A 27,803-nucleotide genomic window follows, 5' to 3' on the forward strand; every position below is an offset into this window, starting at 1 on the left:
TAAGGCAACTAATTATGTTTAATGGTGCATTGGGGGTATGTGAACATTGCAATGAAAATGTAGTAAACAACTTTGGATTTTATGAAGAAAATTATTAGAGATGAGTGAACAGATTCCCAGTACCTTGGTACGGCCGCCACGTCAGTATTCAGGAGTTGCCGGACAAAAATCGTGTGATCTTCCGGCGATTCTTCTCATTTGTAGGCGTGACGTCATAGTAAAAAGAGATGCAGGCATCACATCGCATCAGGCCTACTAATCGGAAGAGGCTTCGGGAAGACCAGCAAGTAGGGAGCGGCTCGCAGCTCTCCTGTCCAGCAACCTTGGACAACTGACATGGCCGCTAGACCTGGGTTCTGAAAATTCATACTCTCATCTCTAATAATTATACTAGTAATTAAAATAAAATAATAAGTATTATTATTATTGTATTTTTTTGTGCGATTAATATTAAACATCAGAATCAATATTGACAAAAACACATTATGGCGGATCTACTAATCCAGTCCAAAATAAACTTGCACTAGACAATATGAGCATGGATCAAATTTATCCCAGTAGCTCATGACATTGAAACATTTTTCAACACTGCATGATCAGTACTGCCCCTACTAATAAGGGTGTGTGCACACGATCAGGAATGGCTCAATATTTGCTCAGGATTTGATGCAAGCGAAATCCAGACGTCTATTTTCAGTAAACCAGGAGACATAGACTGTTATCTATAATCCAAATGAAATGAAAAAAAAAGTGGCACTCTTCGGAATAAAGTCCAAATTTTATTAGTCAAAAGATGTTAAAACATCCTTGGCAGGTGGGGGGCTGAGAAGTGTGGAGACGACGGCCGTTTCCTGCTGTATTGCGCTTCTACGGGTTCCAGCAGTCATCACATGGACACTTCATTCATAAGCGATTTTCATTACCCACTGTTTACCCTGGATACCAGCTCCCAACGCAATCACGCTGGTATCCAGGGCAAACAGCGGGTAACTAAGCAATGCACGCGCTTAGTTACCCGCATCCTCGCTGGTCCTGATCGCTGGTGAGATCTGCCTGTTTTACTGCTCACCAGCGATCATCTAGCGACACACCTGTGATCCTGACCAGGTCGTATCGTTGTCGGGATCGCTGGTGCGTCGCTTAGTGTAACGGGACCCTTAGGGCGAGCAGCTCGCTGGTACATGACTAAGTGTGCAAATCGCATGTGTGCTTGAGGGGGGGGGGGGGGGCGCCAAACTGAATTCTTGTCCCGGGTGCCAGAAAACCTAGATACAACTCTGCGTGTATGTATAGAGCCCTCATCAAAACCCGAAGTCCCAACCCAGTGTGAACTGCGGGGATTAGGTGAATATAAAGATTTTTTTTTTTTACATTTTTTAACATTTTGATTGCCTTTCACAGCCATCAATTTGCCGATTCCACTCAGAAATGAATTACAAAAAATTCTGCATATTGGTCCATGTGCATTTTTCTAAAATTAAAGTAGAATTCATTTCCACTCGAATGTATTCACTCATCTCTAATCACAATCCATATTCACGCTGTATATGACCCTACTTGCTAAAAGATAAATTACATACACACAAATTTAAACCACCACCGGGGGGCGCTCCTGAGGCTGGAGAAGTGTGGAGTTACTCACTCTGTGCAGTCTTCACTCTTCAGGAAAACTTGAAGGAGGAATGAAGACTCTTGCTGGTTCTGCGTGGTGTACGGTATGATGCCGTACCGCCCCGGCGACAGTTTTAACTCCTTAATGATATTGTGCGTTTTGGAAGACATTTTATTGGATAATTTCTCTGGAGTCAAAAAAGAGCTTGGAATTTTGTCCTGAGAGTCAGGGAGCTGTAAAACCAAATATTCATAATAATTTACTAGTAAGAAAAATAATGAGGTTAAAGCTAATAGTAATGTTAGTAATAAAAAATGCAATAATAATATTGGTATTGCTAATAATAAAATAATAACAGTCACAATAATCATAAAATATAGCAAGAGTAAAGAACAGTCAAAATCTTAGTAACATCTTAAAAAAACAACATTAATAATAAAGTGGTAATAACATGTTTGTATTTGTGAGTTGTATTGAAGAAGACGGCGATCCGTGCTGCTGAATCGTTTTACCGGTAATTGCATGATCAGTACTGCCCCTACTAATAAGGGTATGTGCACACGATCAGGAATGGCTCAGTATTTGCTCAGGATTTGACGCAAGTGAAATCTGCACCAAATCTGCATCTGAGGTCACTGGCGGGTCACCTGCATATTTTTATGCGTTTTTACATGCGTTTTCAATGCGTTTTTCATTGGATGCAGGGTTTTTTTTGTCACTTGAAATAAAGATAATTGAAAGATGGCTTCTAGGAAGGAAAAAAAGTGATTTTCCTGTTTGCAGATATATTGGGGTATGTTCCCACGGTCAGTAAACGCTGCAGGTTGGGTGCTGCGTACATCTGTAGTGTCCAACCCTCAGCATTCTTGAAATCCCATCCACTATGCTGTAACATCTGGCCACTGCGGAGGTACGCAGAGTCCAACCCGCAGTGTTTACTGATCGTGGGAACATTAGGGTATGTTCCCATGATCAGTAAATGCTGCGGGTTGGATGCTGCATACCTCCGCAGCGGCCAGATGTTACAGCATAGTGGATGGGATTTCAAGAAATCCTATGCCCACTATGCGTGCACAGATGCCTCCGGCTTTCCTGCGTAGATGCACATGCGGTGCGTCTTTCCAGACCACAGCATGTCAATTTATGTAGCGGAGACACTCCGTCTGTACTGCGTAAATTACCCATTCACTATTATTAGATGCAGTATAACCGCATTATCTTTTTAGTCACATGCGTATTAAGTGTGGGAACGCAGCTTACTACGCATGTGTACTAATTTAAATAAAGGTGTACCTTGTTTCAGCCGGATCTGCACGTACACTGCAGTTCTCGCGATGAGCTGACCGCGAGAACTGCAGTGCACATGACCATCGGGGACCACGTTATCTCCTCCGGTGATCATCTTCAAACTCTGCTGTGTCTAGATGTCAGGCTGAGTGGTGGCATAATGCCACCGTTCAGCTAAAGGCATCCAGATATAGCAGAGCTGGACTCGTCGTGGGACAGTGTGCATATCTTCTCGGCGGACAGGTAAGGATATTGTTGCTTTTTTATTTTATTTCTCTTCCAGGAGATGAAGGCATCGGTGGAATAGGTGATGCAGTAAGTATGGTTTAATTAAGATCTATTAATGGAATCTGTTTCATTATTTCAATTAAAAGACTTTATTCTGGCTGTGTCTTTATTTACCATGCAACTATTGGATTAGTGAGGGATAGGTGTCTTATAGGCGCTTCTCCATTGCTAAGCCATGGGATTGATGTCACCTGACAATACAAAGTTGACATCAACCCTGCAAATATGAACCCCACTTGCCACTGCTACAGGGCAAGTGGGAAGAGTTGGGTAAAGTGCCATCTGCTCTGCTTTTTCCTTGGCTGGTTAATAAAAATAGGAAGGGATCTCCCTATTTTTGCTAACCATCCAAGGTAAGTAGACTGCTGCGGCCTGGTATCATCAGTATCCTGAGCTTTAACTTAAGGGTGTGTGAACATTACGTGTTTGAGATTTTTCTAGGTGAAGCCGCTTCAGGGAAGAATGGCGGCCTTTTTCCTGAAGTGTCTTTGCTCATTGTTTCCTAATAATTTTTTTGCGGTGACTCTGCCCTCGGAAACATTTTTTATATTGTATAAACTATAAATTATAAACTAGCAAAAAAACGAATACCTACTTCTTTTAGCCGCTTCACGGTTTCTGAAGAGTAAAAATGGAACAATGTAGTTTTGATATCACCGTGCACTAGGTTCACTCTTTGAAGCAGTTTTGCGGCACTTTTTAGGTGGGTGCACAGACCCTCAGACTCGGTGCCTGTTAGGTTTGCCCATACCGAATTTTTAAAAATATATAGCATATATATATACCAGTGCATATCTACACGGTGGGCCATTTATATCGATACAACTGGGTGGGCCATTTATAAAGTTGGATCCAAAATGGCCGACTTCAAAATGGCCACCATGGTCACCACCCCCTCCCATATACTAATGTACCACAAACAGGAAGCTGATAACACCAACCATTCCCATTTTATTTAGGTCTTTAGTGGATGTGCACTAGGGTGACCAGATCTCATATGGGGGGGAAAAAATGTCGAAATCTTGTTCGTCTGGACCCCACAAAACGATTCCCATTTCCAGATATTGAGATAGCCAAAATTTGAGCTCGATCAAACGACGTTAACCCGTGCCGCTCGTCGCTCAAAGTTTGAAAAAATCCAAATTGAGGTATTTTAAGATTTAGGTGTTTTGTATAGTCTGTTAGACTATAAAGAATGTGACAACAACATTGCAGAAATAGCCCTGACCAAATTTTCGAACCATTTGTGGTATTTGAATGCAGAGTTGGTGGGATTATCGTTTTTTGATCCCACCATTACAGACAATGAAAAGTTGTTAATGGCTAATAAATTGCTCAGTAGCACAGATGAACCATCAGAGCACGCTAGGGTTGTAAATCCAAAAGTTAGGAAAGAAAAATTAAAAGAGGTAGGAAGTAACCGACTTTAACGACCTTCTGACAAAAGATGAAGAACAAAAGCAATATGTCCTGCAAGTTGTAAGCAAATGCCGAGCATTATATTCTGACGTTTCAAAAACTACTTTAACAAAAGCTCTAGAATAGATTAGATAACTATGTAAAATTATCAACTCATGTAGGTTAGCGTGCTCTGATGGTTCATCTGTGCTACTGAGCAATTTATTAGCCATTAACAACTTTTCATTGTCTGTAATGGTGGGATCAAAAAACAATAATCCCACCAACTCTGCATTCAAATACCACAAATGGTTCGAAAATTTGGTCAGGGCTATTTCTGCAATGTTGTTGTCACATTCTTTATAGTCTAACAGACTATGCAAAATACCTGAATCTTAAAATACCTCAATTTGGATTTTTTCAAACTTTGAGCGACGAGCGGCACAGGTTAACGTCGTTTGATCGAGCTCAAATTTTGGCTCTCTCAATATCTGGAAAGGGGAATCGTTTTGTGGGCTCCAGACGGACAAAATTCCGACATCGATTTTTTGCGGTCACCCTAATGTGCACATACCCTAAGGCTATAGGCACATGCAGCTTTTTTTTTTTTTGCTGTGAATTTTTATGTAAATTAAAAGCTGCTTTATACAGCACCAGCAAAATCTTTACGATTTCTACAATCTCATACACACGCCTGTTTTTTTTAATTTCTTGATCGAATTGGAAAACTGCTGGGTTTTTTTTGTTTTTTTTTTAAACGTCAGCATGTCAGCGTTTCAGCAACACTTTTTTTTTACTGGCAAAAGAACAAGATTTGGCTGTAGAATAAAAAAGCAAAAATGCTGCATGGGAACATAGCTCTGTAGTGTTTAATTTGAGCTTCCGGGCCGCGCTGAGTGCAGTGTGAGCCAGCGAGGCTGATGAGAGTTGTCATCAGTACCCAGCGCCTGTGAAAAGCAGTCACTTTACTGCTATTCACAGACACCGGATCCAGATTTGGGGAATGTGGACTACATGGGAGCTTCGTGGGAACATTTTTTTCTAATAAATTAGTGAATGAAGGATTGTATGCATTCCTCTCTTCCTATGTTTTTCAGGTATCCATTTCTGGACTACATCGATTTGGTGGATTACGGCAGACCTGCGTGGGATTTTTTTTTTATTAATTGGTGGACCAAGGATAGTGTGGAGGAGTCTTTATTGAAACAAAGGTTTTTTTGATGACCTGATGACTGCCCGATCTTACTTAGTGCTCAGTGTTTATCACACTTTTTGGGTTTTGTTTGTTGCTTTTTGAGGATTGTCCACAAGATCTCATTGGGACTGAGATCTGGGGAGTTTCATACCATGGACACAAAATGTTTTGTTCACCGAGCCACTTAGTTATCACTTTTGCCTGTGACATGGTCTTCATAATGCTGGAAAAGGCATGATCACCATATCACTTCTGGATGGTGATGAATTTCTCCGAGCTCTGATGAGACAAGAATGGGCGGCCATCCGTCAGGCTGTGCCCAGAAGCCAATGTCCAGCTGCTGAGGATAAGGGCAGAAGTATGGAGAATAAGGGGCAGTGCTGGGAATATTGAGGCTTTATAGAAATTTTATGGATTTGACAATAAAAGTGTAAAAATGTATGAAATGTTTATAATTGTAGGTCTGTAAACATAGATATCCAACTAAAAGGTCGAATAACACTGAAGAGGGAAAATGCGAAAAAGAGGGATGTTTGGTACTTACCGTAAAATCTCTTTCTTGGAGCCTTCATTGGGGGACACAGGTTACCATGGTCAGGTGTCCGAGTGGTAAGGCCTCAACGGCCATGCCATTAAGCTCAGAGACTGAGAATTCGGGTGGAAGAGGGGCCCTTGGGATAGAAGGTCTGGACGGTCTGGTAGCCTCCAGGGAACATCCGAGAGCATGTTCACTAGCTCCGCATACCAGGCCCCCTCCGTGACCAGTCTGGAGCTACTAACAAAACGGGGACCCCTTCTGCCTTTATCTTCTTTACGACTCTTGGGATCAGGGGATTGGGTGGGATCAGATAAGGCAAGCGAAACTGGGACCACGGAATCACAAGAGCATCGCAACTGACGGCCATCAGATCCCGAGACCTGGCTACGTACCGGGGAACCTTGTGGTTTGTTCGAGACGCCATGAGGTCGACATCCGAAATGCCCCACCTGAGACAGATTTGGTGGAAGATGGCAGGGTTGAGAGACCACTCGGACACCTGACCATGGTATCCTGTTTCCCCCAATGAAGCGAGAAAGAAACAAAATTTGTTTTAATCTCAAAACTTTCTGCCGCAACCGTGCACGGACGTCTACTGTGATTCTTTGTCCAGATATCTGAGAATTCTCTCTTTTATCAAGAAGGAGGCTTCTGCTTCTTATCATCCTGCCTATAGATAATTATCTCCCATTATGAGGGCAGAAAATATAAGAGACCATTTTCTGCTAATGTACGGCCACATCTGCTGTATATTCTGAATTCAGCCTCGCTTTTCATCTGCTTGCAAACTTATTAGCTAAAAATAAATCCCAGCGAAAGTCTGGCTATAAATTTCAGAGCCGTGAGCAATGAGAGCAATCAATGTAATCAATGTAACGTTTAGCTAAATGCAGCGATACATTGTATCCTGCGGCTGATTGCTGGGCTAAGCTTTATGAATCTCCTGTCACCTACGTACTGTTCATACATTTCCTCTGCTTTCCTCCTGTGTTTGCAGATGAATTATTGTCCGGCAACGTGCCACATACCTCAAACATTATAAAGCCGATCGGCCGACCATATTGGCCGATCGGCAGCCATTCGCCATATTTGTAGCGGTTTCTGCTGGCTTGCATGAGTGATACAACCACGTTTACTCGGTCCTTAAATTCATGAGATCCGGTCACCCTTATACTGTACAGAGGGTTCTTGTTGAAGAAATCGAAAGTGAATGTGATGTGATTATATCATTATGTACTGTACAGTATGTAAAAAAACAAACTAAAAAAGTTGCAGCAAAGACAATAAAATGGTTGAATCACGTTAGAAATAAGGGTCCTGTGTAAAGATGAGCAGATCAGTCACAATTTGAATTCACCTGTCCCTGACTTTTTCCCTGGAAATTCTATTTGCAGAAAAGTTTTTCTTTGCAAATTTAATGTCCCTTATTATGTTCTGGGGTCTTCCCAGACCCCTGTGCATAATAAACGTAATGTAAAAAAGAATCCTCATCTCATCGCTCACCTCTGTGACCCCTCTGGTTCTTCATCCGGTCCTCGTCTCATCTTCTGATCACCGCTGCTTGTACTGAAATCCCCATGCCTATCATATGAAACGGGACTTCTGGGACGGTTGCGTGCATGCACAAGAAAGGTCAGGATGTTGTAAGGAAGTGGAGGTATTGTCCACATTGCCCCTTGAGGGCATGTGTATTGTTGTAATGCATTATTATGGGAAGTATATTTAATAATTTGTATTGTTAGTCATGAAATTATATTCTGCCCAGCCACAGGTAATTGCCAGGGAGAGAAGGAGTTAAAGGTTGGGACTAGCCCAGAGTGGGAGGGGCTAAGTGAGGGGAGAGCAGAGAGTTTTCTGTGAGGATGTTAGATAGGGAGGAGCCTGCAGTAGTAGCAGACCTCAGGTCTTGTACAAGAGGGAGATGACAGAGGCAGGTGGTATGTTCCTTCTGGAGAATCGACAACGAGAAGGAAGAGATTAGTGTCTGAAGTCAGTCCAAAGCAAAAGAGAAAAAAGGAAGAGGTATCGAGGCCTGGGGCAAGAAGATTAGCAGGATGGTATGAAGTTGTCTGTCAGTCGGGTAATTGGACGAAAGGGGAAGGATAAGCGAAAACAAGGAGGAAATGCCCCATGTGGAGGTCCAGAGGCATCAATAAAGCGGAACAGACCATATTGGCATAGAAAAGTGCCCTAAGGGTAGAAGGACGCATAATCACAAGTGGAAGTATAGGACTCTTGCTTGCTGGACTGGAGTGTCGTTATTAGGGATGAGGAGGCTCCCGGAATAGTGTGCTGGACCGTGTTGAGGCAGAAGTGCTAAGGGAGGTAGAAAGCGAGAGTGACCCCAGGAAAGAGAAGGGAAAGTGTGTGGCGATGTTCCATGTCAAGACAGAAGATGAATGTCTACTATCTGCTGTACATTAGGGATGAGCAAGTATACTCATTAGGATTCGGTACTCGGCGAGTAATGCGGTACTCGAATCCTGGTGAGTATTTCACTATTCACCTCGCAATATTCGGCACAGCCCGCACAGTACCTGCACAGCTCAGCACAGTCCCCGCACAGCCCAGCACAGTCCCACACAGTACCTGCACAGCCCAGCACAGTCCTGCACAGCCCAGCACAGTCCCGCACAGTACCTGCAAAACCCAGCACAGTCCCGCGCAGTACCTACAAATCCCAGCACAGTCCCACACAGCCCGGCATAGTACCCGCACAGTACCTGCAAATCCCAACAGAGTCCCACACAGCCAGTCATAGACCCCGCACAGTACCTGCAAATCCCACCACAGTCCCGCACAGCCCGGCACAGTCTTCACACAGGCCAGCACAGTCCCGCACAGTCTTCGCACAGGCCAGCACAGTCCTGCACAGCCCGGCACAGTATTCGCACAGGCCAGCACAGTCCTGCACAGCCCGACACAGTCTTCGCACGGGCCAGCACAGTCTTCACACAGGCCAGCAAAGTCCCGCACAGCCCGGCACAGTCTTCCCACAGGCCAGCACAATCCCACACAGCCCGGCACAGTCTTCGCACAGGCCAGCACAGTCCCGCACAGCCCGGCACAGTCTTCGCACAGGCCAGCACATTCCCGCACAGCCCGGCACAGTCTTCGCACAGGCCAGCACAGTCCCGCACTGCCCGGCACAGTCTTCGCACAGGCCAGCACAGTCCCGCACAGCCCGGTACAGTCTTCGCACAGGCCAGCACAGTCCCGCACAGCCCCACACAGTCTTCGCACAGGCCAGCACAGTCCCGCACAGACTTCGCACAGGCCAGCACAGTTCCACACAGCCTGACACAGTCTTCGCACAGGGCAGCACAGTCCCGCACAGTCTTTGCACAGGCCTGCACAGTCCCGCACAGCCCGGCACAGTCGTCGCACAGGCCAGCACAGTCCCGCACAGCCCGGCACAGTCTTTGCACAGCCCAGCACAGTCTTTGCACAGCCCAGCACAGTCTTCGCACAGGCCAGCACAGTCCAGCACAGCCCGGCACAGTCTTCGCACAGGCCAGCACAGTCCCGCACAGCCCGACACAGTCTTCGCACAGGCCAGCACAGTCCCGCACAGTCTTCGCACAGGCCAGCAAAGCCCCGCACTGCCCGGCACAGTCTTCCCACAGGCCAGCACAATCCCGCACAGCCCGGCACAGTCTTCGCGCAGGCCAGCACAGTCCCGCACAGCCCGGCACAGTTTTCGCACAGGCCAGCACAATCCCGCACAGCCCGGCACAGTTTTCGCACAGGCCACCACAATCCCGCACAGCCCAGCACAATCTTCCCACAGGCCAGCACAGTCCCGCACAGCCCGGCACAGTCTTCCTACAGGCCAGCACAGTCCCGCACAGCCCGGCACAGTTTTTGCACAATCCCCGCCCAGCCCAGTACACACACACATCCCAATAATCGCATTTCCCATAGACTTACATTGGACTCGCTACTAGTTACGAGTACCAGAGTATTAGGAGGTACTCGTAACGAGTACAGCAAGTCCGAATACTACAATACTCGCTCATCCCTACTGTACACTGTTAGCGTGGGTGGTCAGGAGCCGGAATCTCCAGGAGTGGACCCTCTGGACCGTGGCACCAAGGGGCCCCGGGCGAGCTCCCAGGTGGAACCGACCCGTATACAGGGACCGTGAGGAGCAGGCCCAGGGGTTCAAGTAACACGGTAGCCGGTACCGAGAGGGGCGGCTCAGGATGGACTGGAGTAGGAGTGGGGGACTGAAGTGTAGACTGTAAGGCTGGAACGTGGAGAGATGGCTGGAGCGGAACAACGGAGGCAGGACTGGAGTAGGATGGAACAGGAACACAGGGACAGGACTGGAGTAGGACTGTAGGAGTGTGGATAGCTGGATGGAGCAGGAACACCGGAGGCAGGACTGGAGTAGGATGGAACAGGAACACAGGAACAGGACTGGAGTAGGACTGTAGGAGTGTGGATAGCTGGATGGAGCAGGAACACCGGAGGCAGGAATGGAGTAGGATGGAACAGGAACACAGGAACAGGACTGGAGTAGGACTGTAGGAATGTGGACAGCTGGATGGAGCAGGAACACCGGAGGCTGTTGTGAGCTCATCTGTTCATTCATCTTTTGTGTCCAAGGATCTCCCTCTTCTGGTGAAGGAAGGTAGTGAGGCTGATTTGGATGAAAGAAACCAAACACCTGATCAGGTGGATTGTGACTGGGTAACGGGAACTACAGACTGGATATAAGGCAACCGACGCCCTTCTGAGTCACGCTGGTGATTTCTCTGCTGGATTCTTGGAGACCAGTCTGATTCCTGCTTCCCAAAGATAAGTTTTTGCTCTGCTATTGAACTTATTAGTTTTGGTTTTGTTTACCTTGTTTTTTGAGTTCAGCCATCCCCGGCTGGGGGTGTGCTGGATTCTTTTTCCTTGATCAGTGTTCTCTTTTGCTCTGCTTCCAGAATATTCTGAGTGCTGATATAGTGTTTGAAGTCTAGTGACTTCAGGGTCCTTTTTGCTTATCAGTTGTGTTGGTAATATTTTTAGCAGGGTTTTCTCGGATTGCAGACAGCAGCTTTTCTGTCCTGTCCTTTTTAGTTAGCTTGGGCCCCATCGTTTGCTCAACCTATCTTTCTATCTGTGTTAGTGTTTTCATCTTGCTTCACAGTCATTATATGTTGGGGGCTGCCTATTGCTTTGGGGTCTGCTCTGGGGCAGTGTTTTTCCCTTTTCTCTCTTTAGGCTTATTTAGATCTCCGGCTGTGACGAGGTGTCTAGGATCACCGTAGGAACACTCCACGGCTACTGCTAGTTGTGTGATAGGATCAGGGGTCTGCAATCCGCTAGTTTCCAACCTCTCTGATTTTCTGGGCTGAGCTTGTGTTTTGTTTTTTCCTCCTCGGTGACTCAATCATAACAGAATCACCAGCCATACCGCAGATTCTAGGGTACTCAAAAGAAGGAAGGAATTGTTTAAAAAAAAAAAAGGGGGGGAGTGTCAGAATTTTTTTTTTTTTTGTGTATATTTTTTCCTCTTTTTCTCTGAGGCCGTAGGAGGAATTTTTTTTTTTCTGATGAGTTTAAGCAATTCTCTGATCGTGTGGAGCAGCTTGCTGCTGAATTGCGAAGAATTTCCGCCTATCTTGCTCATTCACACGCTGCTGAACCAAAAATCCCCACTCCTGATGTGTTTTTTGGGGATCGGTCTAAATTTGTAAATTATTTCTTGCCTTGAAACCTAACTCATCGGGGAGCTCTGTGCAGCAGGTTGAAATTGTCATCTCCTTGCTGCGCGGCGATCCCCAGGATTGGGTGTTTTCTTTAGTACTAGATGATCCTATTCTAGCTAAAGTGGACGCATTTTTTCAGGCCTTGGGGTTGTTGTATGATGAACCTAATGCTATTGATCAAGCTGAAAAGACCCTGTTGGCATTGAGCCAGGGTCAAGATTCTGCAGAACTGTACTGTCAAATTCCGAAAGTGGGCGGTCCTCACCACTTGGAATGATGGTGCCTTGGCAGCTCTCTTTCGGAAGGGTTTGTCAAACTGTAAAAGATACTATGGTGGGATTTCCTGTTCCCTCTGGTCTTGACGATTCTATGTCATTAGCCATTCAGGTTGATCGGCGTTTACGTGAACGTAAAATTATATGGGAAACGCTGCCACCTGTTGAACAAATGTCTGAACCTATGCAATGTGATAGAGTTTTGTCTAGGGCGCAACGTCAGGAGTTTAGAAGACGTAATAAGCTATGTTTTTTCTGTGGAGATGCCTCTCACATTATTTCTGTCTGCCCTAAATGAGAGAAACGTTTTGCACACACATTTGCTGTAGGTGGTGTACAACCTAAGTTTCTTCTGGCAATTACTCTGATCTGCTCCCTGTCCACATTTTCTGCTGAAGACTTTGTGGATTCAGGAGCGGCCTTGAACCTAATGGATTTAGATTTTGCTAAACGTTGTGGTTTCCCTATGACACCCCTGCGGATGCCTATTCCTTTGAGGGGTATTGATGCTACTCCTTTGGCGAAGAATAAACCTCAGTTTTGGACCCAGGTGGTAATGCGGGTCGCCCCAGACCATCAAGAAAATTGCAGATTTTTGGTGTTGCATAATTTGCATGATACCATCGTGCTGGGGTTCCCCTGGTTGCAAATCCATAACCCAGTTTTGGATTGGAAATCTGTGTCTGTGGTGAGCTGGGGTTGTCAGTGTGCCCTTAGTGACACTCCTGTTTTCTCCACCTCTCCCCAGTCACATGAGGTTCCTGACTATTTGGCTGATTTTTATGATGTGTTTAGTGAGAGTAAGTCTGCGTCTTTGCCTTCTCATAGGAGTTATGACTGTGCAATTGAGCTGAGTCCGGGGTGTAAATTTCCCAAGGGTCGACTTTTTAATTTATCTGTACCCGAACATGAGGCTATGCGCTCTTATATTAAGGAGTCGTTGGAGAAGGGTCATATTAGACCATCCTCTTCACCCTTGGGTGCTGGGGTTTTTTTTGTGGCCAAGAAGGATGGTTCATTAAGGCCCTGTATTGACTATCGCTCCCTTAACAAAATTACTGTTAAATATCAGTATCCGTTACCCCTGATTTCTGACCTATTTTCTAGAGTTGAAGGTGCTTGCTGGTTTACCAAGCTTGACCTCAGGGGGGCATATAATCTTATTCGCATTAAGCATGGGGATGAATGGAAGACAGCGTTTAATACTCCGGAGGGACATTTTGAGTACCTGGTGATGCCTTTTGGGCTCACTAACGCCCCTTTTGTCTTCCAGTGCTTCATGACTGATATTTTCCGGGACTTTGTGGATAAGTTTCTGATCATCTATTTGGATGATATTTTGATCTTTTCCAGGGATTGGGACTCTCATGTAGAACATGTTCGGACTGTGTTCCGGATTTTGAGGGAAAACTCCCTGTATGTTAAGGGATCGAAATGTCTTTTTGCTGTACAAAGGATTTCATTTTTGGGATTTATTTTGTCTCCGTCAACTATTGAAATGGACCCGGCCAAGGTACAGGCCATTTATGATTGGGTGCAGCCCACTTCTTTGAAGGCTCTCCAGAAGTTTTTGGGTTTTTCTAATTTTTATCGTAAGTTTATAGCCAATTTTTCTGTTATTGTCAAACCATTGACTGATTTGACTAAGAAGGGCGCTGATTTGCTGAATTGGTCTCCAGAGGCTGTTTCTTCTTTTCAGGAGCTGAAGCGGAGGTTCACTTCTTCTCCGGTTTTGCGACAACCCGATGTCTCACTTCCATTTCAGGTGGAGGTGGATGCTTCAGAGACTGGTGCAGGAGCTGTTTTGTCCCAAAAAGATCCTGTAACATCTAAAATGAACCCCTGTGCCTTCTTTTCCCGAAAGTTCTCTCCTTCGGAACGCAACTATGATGTGGGGAATCGAGAACTGTTGGCCATGAAGTGGGCATTTGAGGAGTGGAGACATTGGTTGGAGGGAGCTAGACATCAAGTTGTGGTCCTCACTGACCACAAGAATTTGATCTACCTTGAGTCGGCTAAACGCTTGAATCCGAGACAGGCCAGGTGGGCCTTGTTTTTCACACGTTTTGATTTTGTGGTCTCATTTCTTCCGGGCACTAAGAACGTTAAGGCTAATGCCCTGTCTAGGAGTTTTTTGGCCGATTCTCCTATTGTGACCAAGCCTGCTACCATCTTAGGTGAGGGGGTGGTTCTTTCTACCATCTCGCCTGATTTGAGACGTGCTCTGGAGAAGTTTCAGGAGGATAAGCCTGAGCATTGTCCCAGTGGTAGGTTATATGTTCCTGACCAGTGGAGGAGGAAAGTAATGTCTGAGGTTCATTGCTCCGCGTTGGCTGGTCATCCAGGTATTTTTGGTACTAGAGATTTGGTGAGTCGGTCTTTTTGGTGGCTTGCCTTGTCTCGTGATGTCAGAAATTTTGTGCAGTCCTGTGGGACTTGCTCCCGATCTAAGCCTTGTTCTCGTTCTAGTGGGTTGTTGATGCCTTTGCCAGTGCCCAGGAGGCCATGAACACATATTTCAAAGGATTTTATTTCTGATCTGCCTGTCTCTCAGAGGATGACTGTTATCTGGGTGATTTGTGATAGATTCTCTAAGATGGTCAATCTTGTACCACTCCCTAAGTTGCCATCTTCCTCAGAGTTGGTGCCCTTGTTTTTGCAACAGGTGGTTTGCTTGCACGGGATTCCTGAGAACATTGTATCGGACAGAGGAGTTCAGTTTGTCTCTAGATTCTGGAGGACCTTTTGTTCCAAGTTGGGAATTCAGTTGTCCTTCTCCTCTGCATTTCACCCTCAGACCAATGGGCAGACGGAGAGAACAAACCAGACTTTGGAGGCTTATTTGAGATGTTTTATATCTGCTGATCAGGATGATTGGGTCTCATTTTTACCCTTGGCCGAATTTGCTTTAAATAATACAGCTAGTTCTGCCACTTTGATGTCACCCTTTTTCTGTAACTTTGGCTTTCATCCTCGATTTTCTTCAGGGCAGGTAGAGTCTTCTGCCTGTCCAGGGGTTGACACTGTGGTGGAAAGAATGCAGCAGATTTGGGACCAAGTGGTGGATAAGTTTCCCAGGAAAAGGCCCAGCGGTTTTCTAACCGGCATAGGACCATTGGTCCCCGGTTTAAGGTGGGTGATATGGTCTGGTTGTCATCAAAGAATATCTCTATGAAAGTGGCTTCTCCAAAGTTTAAACCTAGATTTATTGGACCTTACAAGATTTTGGAGATTATTAATCCGGTCTCTTTTCGGTTGGCTCTTCCTGTCACATTTAAGATTTATAATGTGTTTCATAAGTCCTTGTTGAAGAGGTTTGTTGAACCAGTGGTTCCTATGGCGGCACCTCCTGACCCTGTGTTGGTTGAAGGTAACATGGAATATGAGGTAGAGAAGATACTGGATTCCCGTCTGGCTAGACGGAGACTCCAGTATTTGCTTAAGTGGAAGGGTTATGGTCAGGAGGATAATTCCTGGGTCTCTGCCTCTGATATTCATGCCGAAAGATTGGTGCGTGCTTTTCATCGGGCTCATCCTGATCGGCCTGGTGGCTTGGATGAGGGTTCGGTGACCCCTCCTCCAGGGGGAGGTACTGTTGTGAGCTCATCTGTTCATTCATCTTTTGTGTCCGAGGATCTCCCTCTTCTGGTGAAGGAAGGTAGTGAGGCTGATTTGGATGAAAGAAACCAAACACCTGATCAGGTGGATTGTGACTGGGTAACGGGAACTACAGACTGGATATAAGGCAGCCGACGCCCTTCTGAGTCGCTGGTGATTTCTCTGCTGGATTCTTGGAGACCAGTCTGATTCCTGCTTCCCAAAGATAAGTTTTTGCTCTGCTATTGAACTTATTAGTTTTGGTTTTGTTTACCTTGTTTTTGAGTTCAGCCATCCCCGGCCGGGGGTGTGCTGGATTCTTTTTCCTTGATCAGTGTTCTCTTTTGCTCTGCTTCCAGAATATTCTGAGTGCTAATATAGTGTTTGAAGTCTAGTGACTTCAGGGTCCTTTTTGCTTATCAGTTGTGTTGGTAATATTTTTAGCAGGGTTTTCTCGGATTGCAGACAGCAGCTTTTCTGTCCTGTCCTTTTTAGTTAGCTTGGGCCCCATCGTTTGCTCAACCTATCTTTCTATCTGTGTTAGTGTTTTCATCTGGCTTCACCGTCATTATATGTTGGGGGCTGCCTATTGCTTTGGGGTCTGCTCTGGGGCAGTGTTTTTCCCTTTTCTCTCTTTAGGCTTATTTAGATCTCCGGCTGTGACGAGGTGTCTAGGATCACCGTAGGAACACTCCACGGCTACTGCTAGTTGTGTGATAGGATCAGGGGTCTGCAATCCGCTAGTTTCCAACCTCTCTGATTTTCTGGGCTGAGCTTTTGTTTTGTTTTTTCCTCCTCGGTGACTCAATCATAACAGGAGGCAGGACTGGAGTAGGATGGAACAGGAACACAGGAATAGGATGGAGTAGGGCTGTAGGAACGCTGGAGCAGAGCAGGAGCAGGAGGGAACAGGAACACTGGAACAGGACTGGAGCAGGGCTGGAGCAGGACGGAGAAGACTGCAGGGAACACGGATGACAGGGCTGCGAGGCTGCTGCAGGAAACACCGAGGACGAAACCAAGAGGCTGCAGAGAGCACAGGAGGAAGCAGGGCCCAGTGTGCAAAGTAACACAACGATCAGGCGCCTCCCTCAGGGGGAAGCGGCCTCATTTGGCCCCATCTGGTCTGCCATTGGTCCGAAGGTGCTTCCGGGTCAGGACACAGCCGGAGCACGAGAAGCAGAAGGGAGGCGCGGCCACGGCCTATGGCGCATGCGCATTGCATGCAGAGATGGAGTCGGCCGCGAGCCTGTCAGAGGTGACCGCCGTGGCCATCGGGTGGGGAGAGGCTGCGGCGTGGGAGCGGAGGCTGGGTGAGTATGCAGAGATGGCGTGGGATCGGAGGCCGGGTGAGTATGTCGGAGTGGTGTAACATACATATTTCTTCACAAGCTATTCATAAGTTAAAATACGTTTATGAACTATGGTCTCCCTCGCTGAATTCTGTAACTTCTGGTCCTGACCAGATGAATACAACGGCACTATGCAGTCTGTATTGCAATCACAGCTAAACTCCACCCAGCCAGGAATCCCATTTTCATGTAGCATGACGGCGCATGGAAGGTGAGTACCTTGCCCCGCGCCACGTTACAACGTCACAATGTGTGCAGTGACTTTGTATGCGCATGCGCAACAACCTCCTGCTTACAGAGATTACAGCGCAAGAGACGAGGATCAGAGGATGTGACAAGGACTGAACCGGTGACTGAGGTGTAGGGGGCCAGGGAGGTGAGCTGTAAGGATGAATAGAAGTGGTGTTTTATGTTTTTTAACACTTTGATCCCTGCGGCTGTAAATTAAAAAAATCCATATTTTGGCGAATGCGGAGTTCGGTAAAATTTGAGTAGAATTCGATTTCACTCAGGGGCGGACAGATCATTCGTGCAACCTGTGCAGCCACACAGGGGCCCAAGAGGTATAGAGGCCACTACCAGCTCCAAAGCAGGTGAAATTGTGTATTTTGATAAGCTAATGGATTCCAAAGAGCCCATACATTAATCTTACACAGGGACCCTCTCCTGTAAGTGTCCGCCAGTGATTCCACTCAAATTTATTCTAGTCCTGTGTTTTCCAAATACAGCATCTCTGATGTCCAAAGTCTGTGTTTGATACTGTTGTCAACAATACTGCTGCCATTTCTTAAAGGGGCTGTATATTTGCCTTAGGCCGGGGTCACACTAACCGACGCAAAATACGGCCAGTATTTTACATGCGTAATACGGATGAATGGCCCCTAAATAGTGCTCCGTATGTCATCCGTAATCAAGGTGTGGTCGCGTATTTTGCGCATGTCAGCATCCCTATGTAATCCGTATGGCATCCGTATGGCGAGATTTTCTCGCAGGCTTGCAAAATGGACATATAATGGAGCCCTATGACAGGGTTTCTAACAGAAACCAAAGAATAGATATAGACACATAGAATGCATATATATATACAGTGCCTACAAGTAGTATTCAACCCCCTGCAGATTTAGCAGGTTTGATAAGATGCAAATAAGTTAGAGCCTTCAAACTTCACACAAGAGCAGGATTTATTAACAGATGCATAAATCTTACAAACCAAAAAGTTATGTTGCTCAGTTAAATTTTAATAAATTTTAAACATAAAAATGTGGGTCAATTATTATTCAACCCCTAGGTTTAATATTTTGTGGAATAACCCTTGTTTGCAATTACAGCTAATAATCGTCTTTTATAAGACCTGATCAGGCCGGCACAGGTCTCTGGAGTTATCTTGGCCCACTCCTCCATGCAGATCTTCTCCAAGTTATCTAGGTTCTTTGGGTGTCTCATGTGGACTTTAATCTTGAGCTCCTTCCACAAGTTTTCAATTGGGTTAAGGTCAGGAGACTGACTAGGCCACTGCAACACCCTGATTTTTTCCCTCTTGAACCAGGCCTTTGTTTTCTTGGCTGTGTGCTTTGGGTCGTTGTCTTGTTGGAAGATGAAATGACGACCCATCTTAAGATCCTTGATGGAGGAGCGGAGGTTCTTGGCCAAAATCTCCAGGTAGGCCGTGCTATCCATCTTCCCATGGATGCGGACCAGATGGCCAGGCCCCTTGGCTGAGAAACAGCCCCACAGCATGATGCTGCCACCACCATGTTTGACTGTAGGGATGGTATTCTTGGGGTCATATGCAGTGCCATCCAGTCTCCAAACGTCACGTGTGTGGTTGGCACCAAAGATCTCGATCTTGGTCTCATCAGACCAGAGAACCTTGAACCAGTCTGTCTCAGAGTCCTCCAAGTGATCATGAGCAAACTGTAGACGAGCCTTGACATGACGCTTTGAAAGTAAAGGTACCTTACGGGCTCGTCTGGAACGGAGACCATTGCGGTGGAGTACGTTACTTATGGTATTGACTGAAACCAATGTCCCCACTGCCATGAGATCTTCCCGGAGCTCCTTCCTTGTTGTCCTTGGGTTAGCCTTGACTCGTCAGACAAGCCTGGCCTCGGCACGGGAGGAAACTTTCAAAGGCGGTCCAGGCCGTGGAAGGCTAACAGTAGTTCCATAAGCCTTCCACTTCCGGATGATGCTCCCAACAGTGGAGACAGGTAGGCCCAACTCCTTGGAAAGGGTTTTGTACCCCTTGCAAGCCTTGTGACCCTCCACGATCTTGTCTCTGATGGCCTTTGAATGCTCCTTTGTCTTTCCCATGTTGACCATGTATGAGTGCTGTTCACAAGTTTGGGGAGGGTCTTAAATAGTCAGAAAAGGCTGGAAAAAGAGATAATTAATCCAAACATGTGAAGCTCATTGTTCTTTGTGCCTGAAATACTTCTTAATACTTTAGGGGAACCAAACAGAATTCTGGTGGTTTCAGGGGTTGAATAATAAATGACCCTCTGAATAAACTTTTCACAATTTAAAAAAAAATTAAACAAAGAAATAACATTCTTTTTTGCTGCAGTGCATTTCACACTTCCAGGCTGATCTACAGTCCAAATGTCACAATGCCAAGTTAATTCCGAATGTGTAAACCTGCTAAATCTGCAGGGGGTTGAATACTACTTGTTGGCACTGTATATATATATATATATATATATATGTATTCTATGTGTCTATATCTATTCTTTCGTTTCTTTATTAAAACTGTCAGTGTGAGTTTGCTGTATAGCGCACTGAATTGCCGGCTTTGCTAAAAGACACCTGGTGCGTATTTCTCGCAAGTCACATGTGTGGTCCGTGTGTAATCCGTATTTTTTGCGCACCCATAGACTTGCATTGGTGTACTACGGCCGTAGTACGCTGACAATCGCAGCATGCTGCGATTGGCACGGACCGTAGAATACGGATGAGAAATATACGGCTGGTGCAAGGTACCCCATAGAGAATCATTTGTCCGTGTCTAATGCGTGCTTTTAGCGCCTCTCACTCGGCCGTATTCCTCGCCAGTGTGACCCCGGCCTTACTGTTGCACATGGACATCATGGAATGAGCTCCTCAACTTAGGACCAGAACATTCTGGTATATTCAAGTCGCATCCATAGCCATTCATGTGAATTATCACCATGCAATAGTCACAGTCTATAGGGGGCTGTCTCTGATGAGATGACCCCTTTAAAAAAAAACCAAGATAATGTATCCACTTTAGAAGTCTGAAAATCTAACCAGAATTACCTTTATCTGTATGATTCCAGGAAAGGATCTCTTTTGTCCATCGGCCTCGGAACATATTTTTGTTCCATTTTTTGTGTTGATCTCTCCAATCATAAAAATCAGGAACTTGGTTGCAGATTATGAGTCTGGAAAATTCATGAATAAAATCCTCCCAGGACATCCTGACAAAACAAAAAAAAAAACATATAGTGAACTTGTAAATTTGTTTCATCTATCTAATTCAAGAATTTAGAGAGAGACATTGACGGGCCATTGACGGGGTTATAATTTTTGATGTTCAGATGTATTGAGACAATTTTCTAATGTCATCCATGCGATTTTCACATTGGCTCACACCATGGGCGAACATAACGCTGGTTGAACCGGTGCGACTGCACCGAGGCCCAGAGCCTCCAGGGGGCCCTGCAAGGCGGCTAATGATAAGGGCAATCTGGCCATTTTCTCCGGGCCTGAGGCTCCGGGGGCCCCTGGCCAGATTGCCCTCATGTGCAACAGCGGGCAGGAAGCGATCCAAGCAGCTCCGCTGCCTGCAAGAGAAAATTGCAGGAGCGGAGCTGCAAGGATCCGTCCTGCTTCCTACCTGGAGGCCGCGCTTCCTGTCTCTGGCAAAGAGAGGAGCGCGACGCTGAATGACATCATCATTCAGCGGCCGCTGCTGTGCCAGCCCAGAGCGAGGAAGCGCGGGCGATGCTGCGGACAGGTGAGAGGTGGTGTCTGTCTGTGTGTGTCAGTGTGTGTGTATATGTGTGTGAGTGTGTGTGTAGGTGGAGTCTGGCCCTGGAGGAGAAGGCAATGATATGATGGGGCATGTAGAGAAGGCCGTGATGGGGAGAGAAGGCCATGATGCCTGGGGTGATGGGAGAAGGCCATGAGGGGGGTGATGGAGAGAAGGCATTAATGGGATCATGGGAGTGATGGTGAGAAGGCAATGATGGCAGTGATGTAGAGAAGGCAATGATGGGAGTGATGGGGAGAAGGCAGTGATGGGGGAAGGCCATGTTGGGAGTGATGGGGAGATGGCCATGATGGGAGTGATGGGGAGAAGGCCATGATGGGAGTGATGGGGAGAAGGCCATGATGGGAGTGATGGGGAGAAGGCCATGATGGGAGTGATGGGGAGAAGGCCATGATGGGAGTGATAGGGAGAAGGTAATGATGGGGGTGATGGAGAAGGCAAAGATGGGAGTTATGGGGAGAAGGTAATGATGGGGGGAAGGCAATGATGGGGTGATGGAAAAGGCAATGATGGGGGTGATGGAGAAGGCAATGATGGGGGTGATGGAGAAGGCAATGATGGGGTGGTAGGTGAGAAGGCAATGATGGAGGTGGTGGAAAGGGCAATGATGGGGTGGTGGGGGAAAAATAAATGATAATGGGGGTGGTGGGGGAGAATGTAATGATGGTGGTGGTGGAAAGGGCAATAATGGGGATGTGGTGGAGCAGGAAATGATGGAAGTAGTGGAATGGGCGAAAGCAAAGATAGTGGTGGGGAGGAGGCAATGATGGAGGTGGTGAAGAGGGCAATGATAAGGTGGGGGAAAGGAGAATAATGGGATGCGGGGGGGAGGAGGACAATGAGGGGTGTGGGGGATGGGAGGAAGGGGGACTTATAATGGCCTTAGGAACAGGGGGAGGTGGAGGAAGACATTATCGCTTATTATGTCTAACACAGTCCCTTAGAATATAGTGTACACACTTACTATGTCTAACACAGTCCCTTAGTAAATAGTGTACTCACTTTATTATGTCTAACACAGTCCCTTTAGTATATAGTGTACTCACTTACTATGTCTAACAGTCCTTTAGCATATAGTGTACGTACTTATTATGTATAACACAGTCCCTTAGCATATAGTATGCGTACTTATCATGTATAACACAGTCCCTTAGCATATATTGTACTCACTAATTCTGTGTAACACCATCCTTAGTTACATAGTTTCCTCTTTTATTATGTATAACACCGTCATTTATTATGTACCATCCTCTCTAGTTATATATGGTGCCGTCCCTTATTATATAGCTTCCTCTGCTGTTATGTTTAGTGCTTAATTTTGTTATTTACAGTGCCCTCTTTTATTACATAGTCCCCTCTCTTTTTAGATATAAAATGACTGCTGATCGAGGAGCCGGTGACCAGACTACCAGTCCATCAGCTCCTCCATTAGAAAGGAAGCTTTCCCATGCTCCATCAGCCATCATTGCGTTGTACAGCTAACAAGACAGGACGGCATGTAATAAAAAACAAGGATCTATATAATCCAATATGTAAGGGACGGTACTGCACATAACGAGAGGGCACTGTAAAAGGGACAGCAATGTACATAATAAAATATATATATATATATATAGCTTTGTCGCCATAAAAGGAAGGGGGCCCAGACACATTTCTTGCACAGGGGCCACAAGTATTGGTTTTTATGTGAGTCGCTCTATGTCAACATTGCTAACACTTTGGGTATAATGACCTTTGTGCTGGCTATGTTGGCCTCTTTGGTCGATGCCTCCTCAGTAGTGATGCTCTTGGTAGCTTTTGGCTATTGAGAGATCTCAAAATATCTACGTCATGGTAGAGAAACCTTGTCACCATAGCTAATCTTGATCGAATTAGAAAGAACCTTTTCATAGTTGATTTGTAGGGAACCAAATAATCAAGATCCACTGGCATGCCGTGTGGTACTATGGGGCCTATGAGTTGGATAGTGCAATGCCAATCCTGCCACTTTATCCCACATCCACAGCAAATGTACAGCAGAAGTCAGGAAGAGTTGTATGGGGTGGATTCTCTACACCTCTAGGTGTTGGCTCCAATTGAAGCTGTTTAACCTCTTAGATGCTGTAGTAAACAGTGACCATGGAATCTACATGGTTAAATGAAGGATCCTCTGTCACCCCAATGGACCATCATTTGAAATGGAACCAGAGGGGTTGTTTTCATGACCACTGGGGGACCCAAAGTGAGCCTTATTTAGCCTATTTCTTTGGAGCCCCAGGATTTTCATGTACATCATAGTTGAGATCTCTCATTGCCTAACTATACCCCAATCGACCTGCTTTCACAGTCACATTGATCTATGGCAAAGGAGGTTTTTTGTCTGAATGCAATCACAATAGTGTTGTTTACAGGGGTGGCATGATTGATGTTGAGCATGTCACTTATGGATGGCTAAACAATTCCCTAATCTCTGCCAGCTTCAACCCCTGCTAGTCCAAAGAACAAAGGGTAATGTCTCTCCTTATGGAGAGTGCCATGCCTGACATGCCAGTGTAAGCACATGCAATGCCCCTTTTGGAAACTGAATATGCAAATTGCCTCGAACTCTAGGTGCCACCTGTTGGAAGTAGCAATCCTAAGGGTTTGTGCACACATTAAGGAATCAGCAGCGCTTTGGATGCAGCGGACATGTGGCTATTGAACGCAGGTGGATCAGTGTGTTCATTGAACAGTGCGAAATGACCGCGTCCAATACGTTGTACTGGTGACATTTATCTTGCGCAGACAAGCGTCTGCGCAACATAAATTGACATGCTCGGTCTGGAGAGCTGCGGTCTGACTTGTAATTTCTTGGCTCCATCTTCTTTCCTTTTTTGAAGATAGGAACAACATTTGCCCTTCTTCAATCTTCTGGGACTTCTGTTCTCCAGCATTTTTCAAAGATTCTGGTTATTGGTTCTGCAATTTCCTTTGCTAACTCTTTCAGTAGTAAGCATACTACCCAAGCCCATTTTCCTCATACGAGGAGCGGGCAACACTCCACTGTCCACATTATAGAAAACCATATTGATCATGCGGCAATTATGCAGCATATAGATCAAGAAGGGCTAAACGGTCACAAAATAAAATTAAAATACTTTATTTCAACAAATTTAAAATTTAATAAACCAAAACAATGATATTAAAAGGGGTGCCTCAAACCATAGCACACAGAAGGGGAAGACAGCTGCAGCAGTAGAACATCGTTGCATGAATACCTGTACCCTATATTATAATTTAGACAAATCTCCTGAATATGTATTCATATTGCACAGACAAAATATTCTGACTGTTTCACATTGAAGAAATCACCATATCTGCATGGAAAGCAGACAAGTTCCCAGACATCAATGTATAAAAATGGGATACACATTTGCATACCCCACAAAGGAAGGTGCTCCTAGGAAAATGTATATATAGAGGTAGATTGCGGACCAGAGAAATACCATGGTATCTGTAAAACAATGGATCCAGCAGATATGGTAAAGATAGGTAAGGTGACAGTTCAGATGTGCCCAAGTTTCAATAAAAAAACAGCACTTTCTAAGTCAAGCCACACTCCAATAGTGACGTACGATTCAACTATGCTCAAGTCCAAATAGGGGAGAAATATCCACTATATCATACTATAATCAGGCAAGCAGCGTAAGTATAAAGATTATTTGCAATGCAGATTTAAGGTTTAATGCAGGCTATATACATATTTACCTGTGACCGTACTGCTGAAAGCGTGGAAGCCGAGTGGCAAGCTGTCTCCCCTGTCCCCAACGCGCATTTCGCTCATCCCTCTTCTGTGTTCTATGGTTTGAGGCATCCCTTAAAATATCATTGTTTTTGTCTATTAAATTTTATATTTGTTGAAATAAAGTATTTTAATTTTGTGACTGTTTAACACTTCTTGATCTATATGCTGCTTAACTGCCGCATGATCAATAAGGTTTTCTAACTTTTTCAGTACCCTAGGATGTAATTCATCTGGACCAGGAGATTTAAATTCATGTAAATTAGCTCAGTGTTCCCTCACCATCTCTCTGTTTATACTGTAGATAGTGTAGATTCTTTTATTCCTTTGACGGCACCGTGATTTGCTTTCTTAGAGAACACAGATGCAAAATAGGAATTTAAAAGTTCAGCCTTCTCAACATCATTTTTGACCACTTCACTCTTTTCATCCTGTAGCATCTTTGACTTTTCCTTTGCTTTTGACATTCCCCCAAAATCCTTTTTTATTGCTTTTGATCTCCCTTGCAAGCCTCACTTCATTACTGGCTTTAGCTCTTCTAACTCTTGCCCTGCATTCCCTGCAAACAGCATTATATTCTTATTTAGATATGCCCCCTCTCTCCATTTGACATACATTTCTTTTTTTCCTTTTTAGCAAGTGATTAAGTTCTGTGTTCCTCTACTCTGGTCTCCTTAAATGCTTTCAATTTTTCCTTCTTTTTGAGATTGTTACTGATTCTGTGGTCACAATTTCATTTAGCAAAATATCCCATCCTCCTTCATCCGGCCATTGGACCTTTCCTACCCTCTTTCTGAGTTCATTAAAATCTGTCTTTCTGAAGTCCGACCTTAATGTCAGAGTCCTCGCAGGTCTTCCTCCTCTTGTAATCCAAATTAGTGGATAGCACAATCGCTGCCTCTTAATTTCCCAGCCACCTTTCCTTCCTCAACCATTTCCTAGACAGTAAAACAGAAAGCAGAAAGGCTCCTGTATCCTGCAAGTAGCAGTCAGACACATGCAGTTAAACAGCTTGGAAAAGAGAGAAGCTGTGGATCCCAGCAGAAGGTGACTGCATCATAGCCAGCTAGAAGTGGGGGTGAGTAGCACTTGTTAAATGTGGTTGGAGCAGGAAAAATAATTCCAATAAGTCCATTAAATTTTATCATCAGTTATAAAGAAAACAATCAACCCTACCAGAACTCCCCATTGTCAGCGATTTTCTGAAGTCTCAGTCTATCCTCCGTTCTCAGTTCCTCCCATAATGGGCAGCTAAGAGCAGTGAAACATAAATTAATGAATGTTTTGTTTTAGGAATTCCACTCACTTTACAAAATTGTAAATGAAGATTAATACCACACACAATGCATGAAAAAGAATTGGATAATATAATTATACAATTTCTATAGACACTATTTTCAGTGTTGACGTTCATCAGTTGTGCGAGTTGTGCTATAAGTATTATGTCTGACAATCTGATTTGGAGCATTCTTCACCCATGTATTTGAGCACATTTTATGACACTACTAATAGACTGTCCATATTTTCTTTATACAAGTTACTGTACCTGTCTTTCCAGTTCCCATTCCATTCTCCACGTCCCCATGGATTCCATACTCGAATGAGTCGCACAATTCCGCCCCTAAAGGGAACCTAGGACAAGGAAATTAATATTTTTGCATAATACATTCTCCATTTTCAGTTACCACTTTAATTAAGCTGACCAACAAGGTTCACAAAAGATAGAACCCCAATGATCAGACACTTGATAGTCTGGGAATAACCCCCTTAATACTACAAAAAAGTTTTAAATACATCTTTATTCCTATATAATCAGTCCTTTGTATGTCAGCCCTTATGTTTGCTCCTGACATGAGTTAAAAATGAAGCCTGATAAGGACACATACTGTATATCATGCAGAGAACCATTTTAATTCTAAGTGGCAAGAATTTCTGTGATCTGGCAGATCTTTCTCCAAATGCAGAAGGTTAAACATGGTGTATTTGTCCCAAGATTATACAAATAAAGAGAGTTTAAAGTAAGTTCTAGAGAAGTGAACTAGCCAGAAAAACTGACCCTGAGCAATGTCTTATAGGTGTAGGTATATAATCTAGGAGCTACCGTATTTTATTGTTCCATAACAGATGGAAGATATATAATACGTAGGTGGGTAGTTGGGCTGAGCTCATGAAAGTCATTTTTCAGCAGAATAGCCCAGAGGGTTTCTAGAAACATGTAGGACGGCATTTTTTATTATTAGGAAGAAGAGAAAGAATTACGGTAAATTGTAAATATAAACTGACATAGATCTGACATAAGGAAGTGCGCTATTTACCCTTCCTTGTCTTTTGTAAAAAAAAATAAATAAATAAAAATTGAGTTCTGAAAACACATTGCCATCTTCATTATTGCCTGATTATGATTATGCCCCTTGTATTGAGACAGCATTGAATGGTTCCCTGTACATCCCATTTCCCAATGTTATTCCTGTTTCCCATATACCTCCCCTTTCCCCATGTATACTCCCTTTCCTCACATACATCCCCTTTCCCCATGTACATCCCCTTTTCCATGTACACCTCCTTTCTCCATCTACATCTCTTTTCTGCACGGACATCCCCTTTCTCCATGAGCATGCCCTTTCTCCATGTACATGGCCTTTCTCCATATGCATCCCATTTCCCAATGTACATCCCCTTCCCCATGTACATTCCCTTCCTCCATGCACATCCCCTTTACCCATACACATTCCCTTGCTCCATGTACATACCCTTTCTCCATGCACATCCCTTTCTCCATGTACA

General features: G+C 44.9%; 1 long non-coding RNA gene across 1 annotated transcript; it reads right to left on the reverse strand.

Annotated features, from left to right (window-relative positions):
• Positions 1-1,648: 1,648 nt before the first annotated feature.
• On the reverse strand, positions 1,649-26,904 carry LOC141060089 (uncharacterized). Its single transcript, XR_012222661.1, has 4 exons — positions 26,566-26,904; positions 26,196-26,270; positions 20,524-20,684; positions 1,649-1,845 (listed from the first exon to the last, which is right to left on the reverse strand). It is a non-coding gene; the product is annotated as an uncharacterized lncRNA (long non-coding RNA).
• Between the last annotated feature and the right edge of the window lie 899 nt (positions 26,905-27,803).

The sequence above is a fragment of the Dendrobates tinctorius genome, unplaced genomic scaffold, assembly GCF_039654945.1.
Source record: "Dendrobates tinctorius isolate UK_male_01 unplaced genomic scaffold, ASM3965494v1 ptg000232l, whole genome shotgun sequence".
Lineage (NCBI taxonomy): Eukaryota > Metazoa > Chordata > Amphibia > Anura > Dendrobatidae > Dendrobates > Dendrobates tinctorius.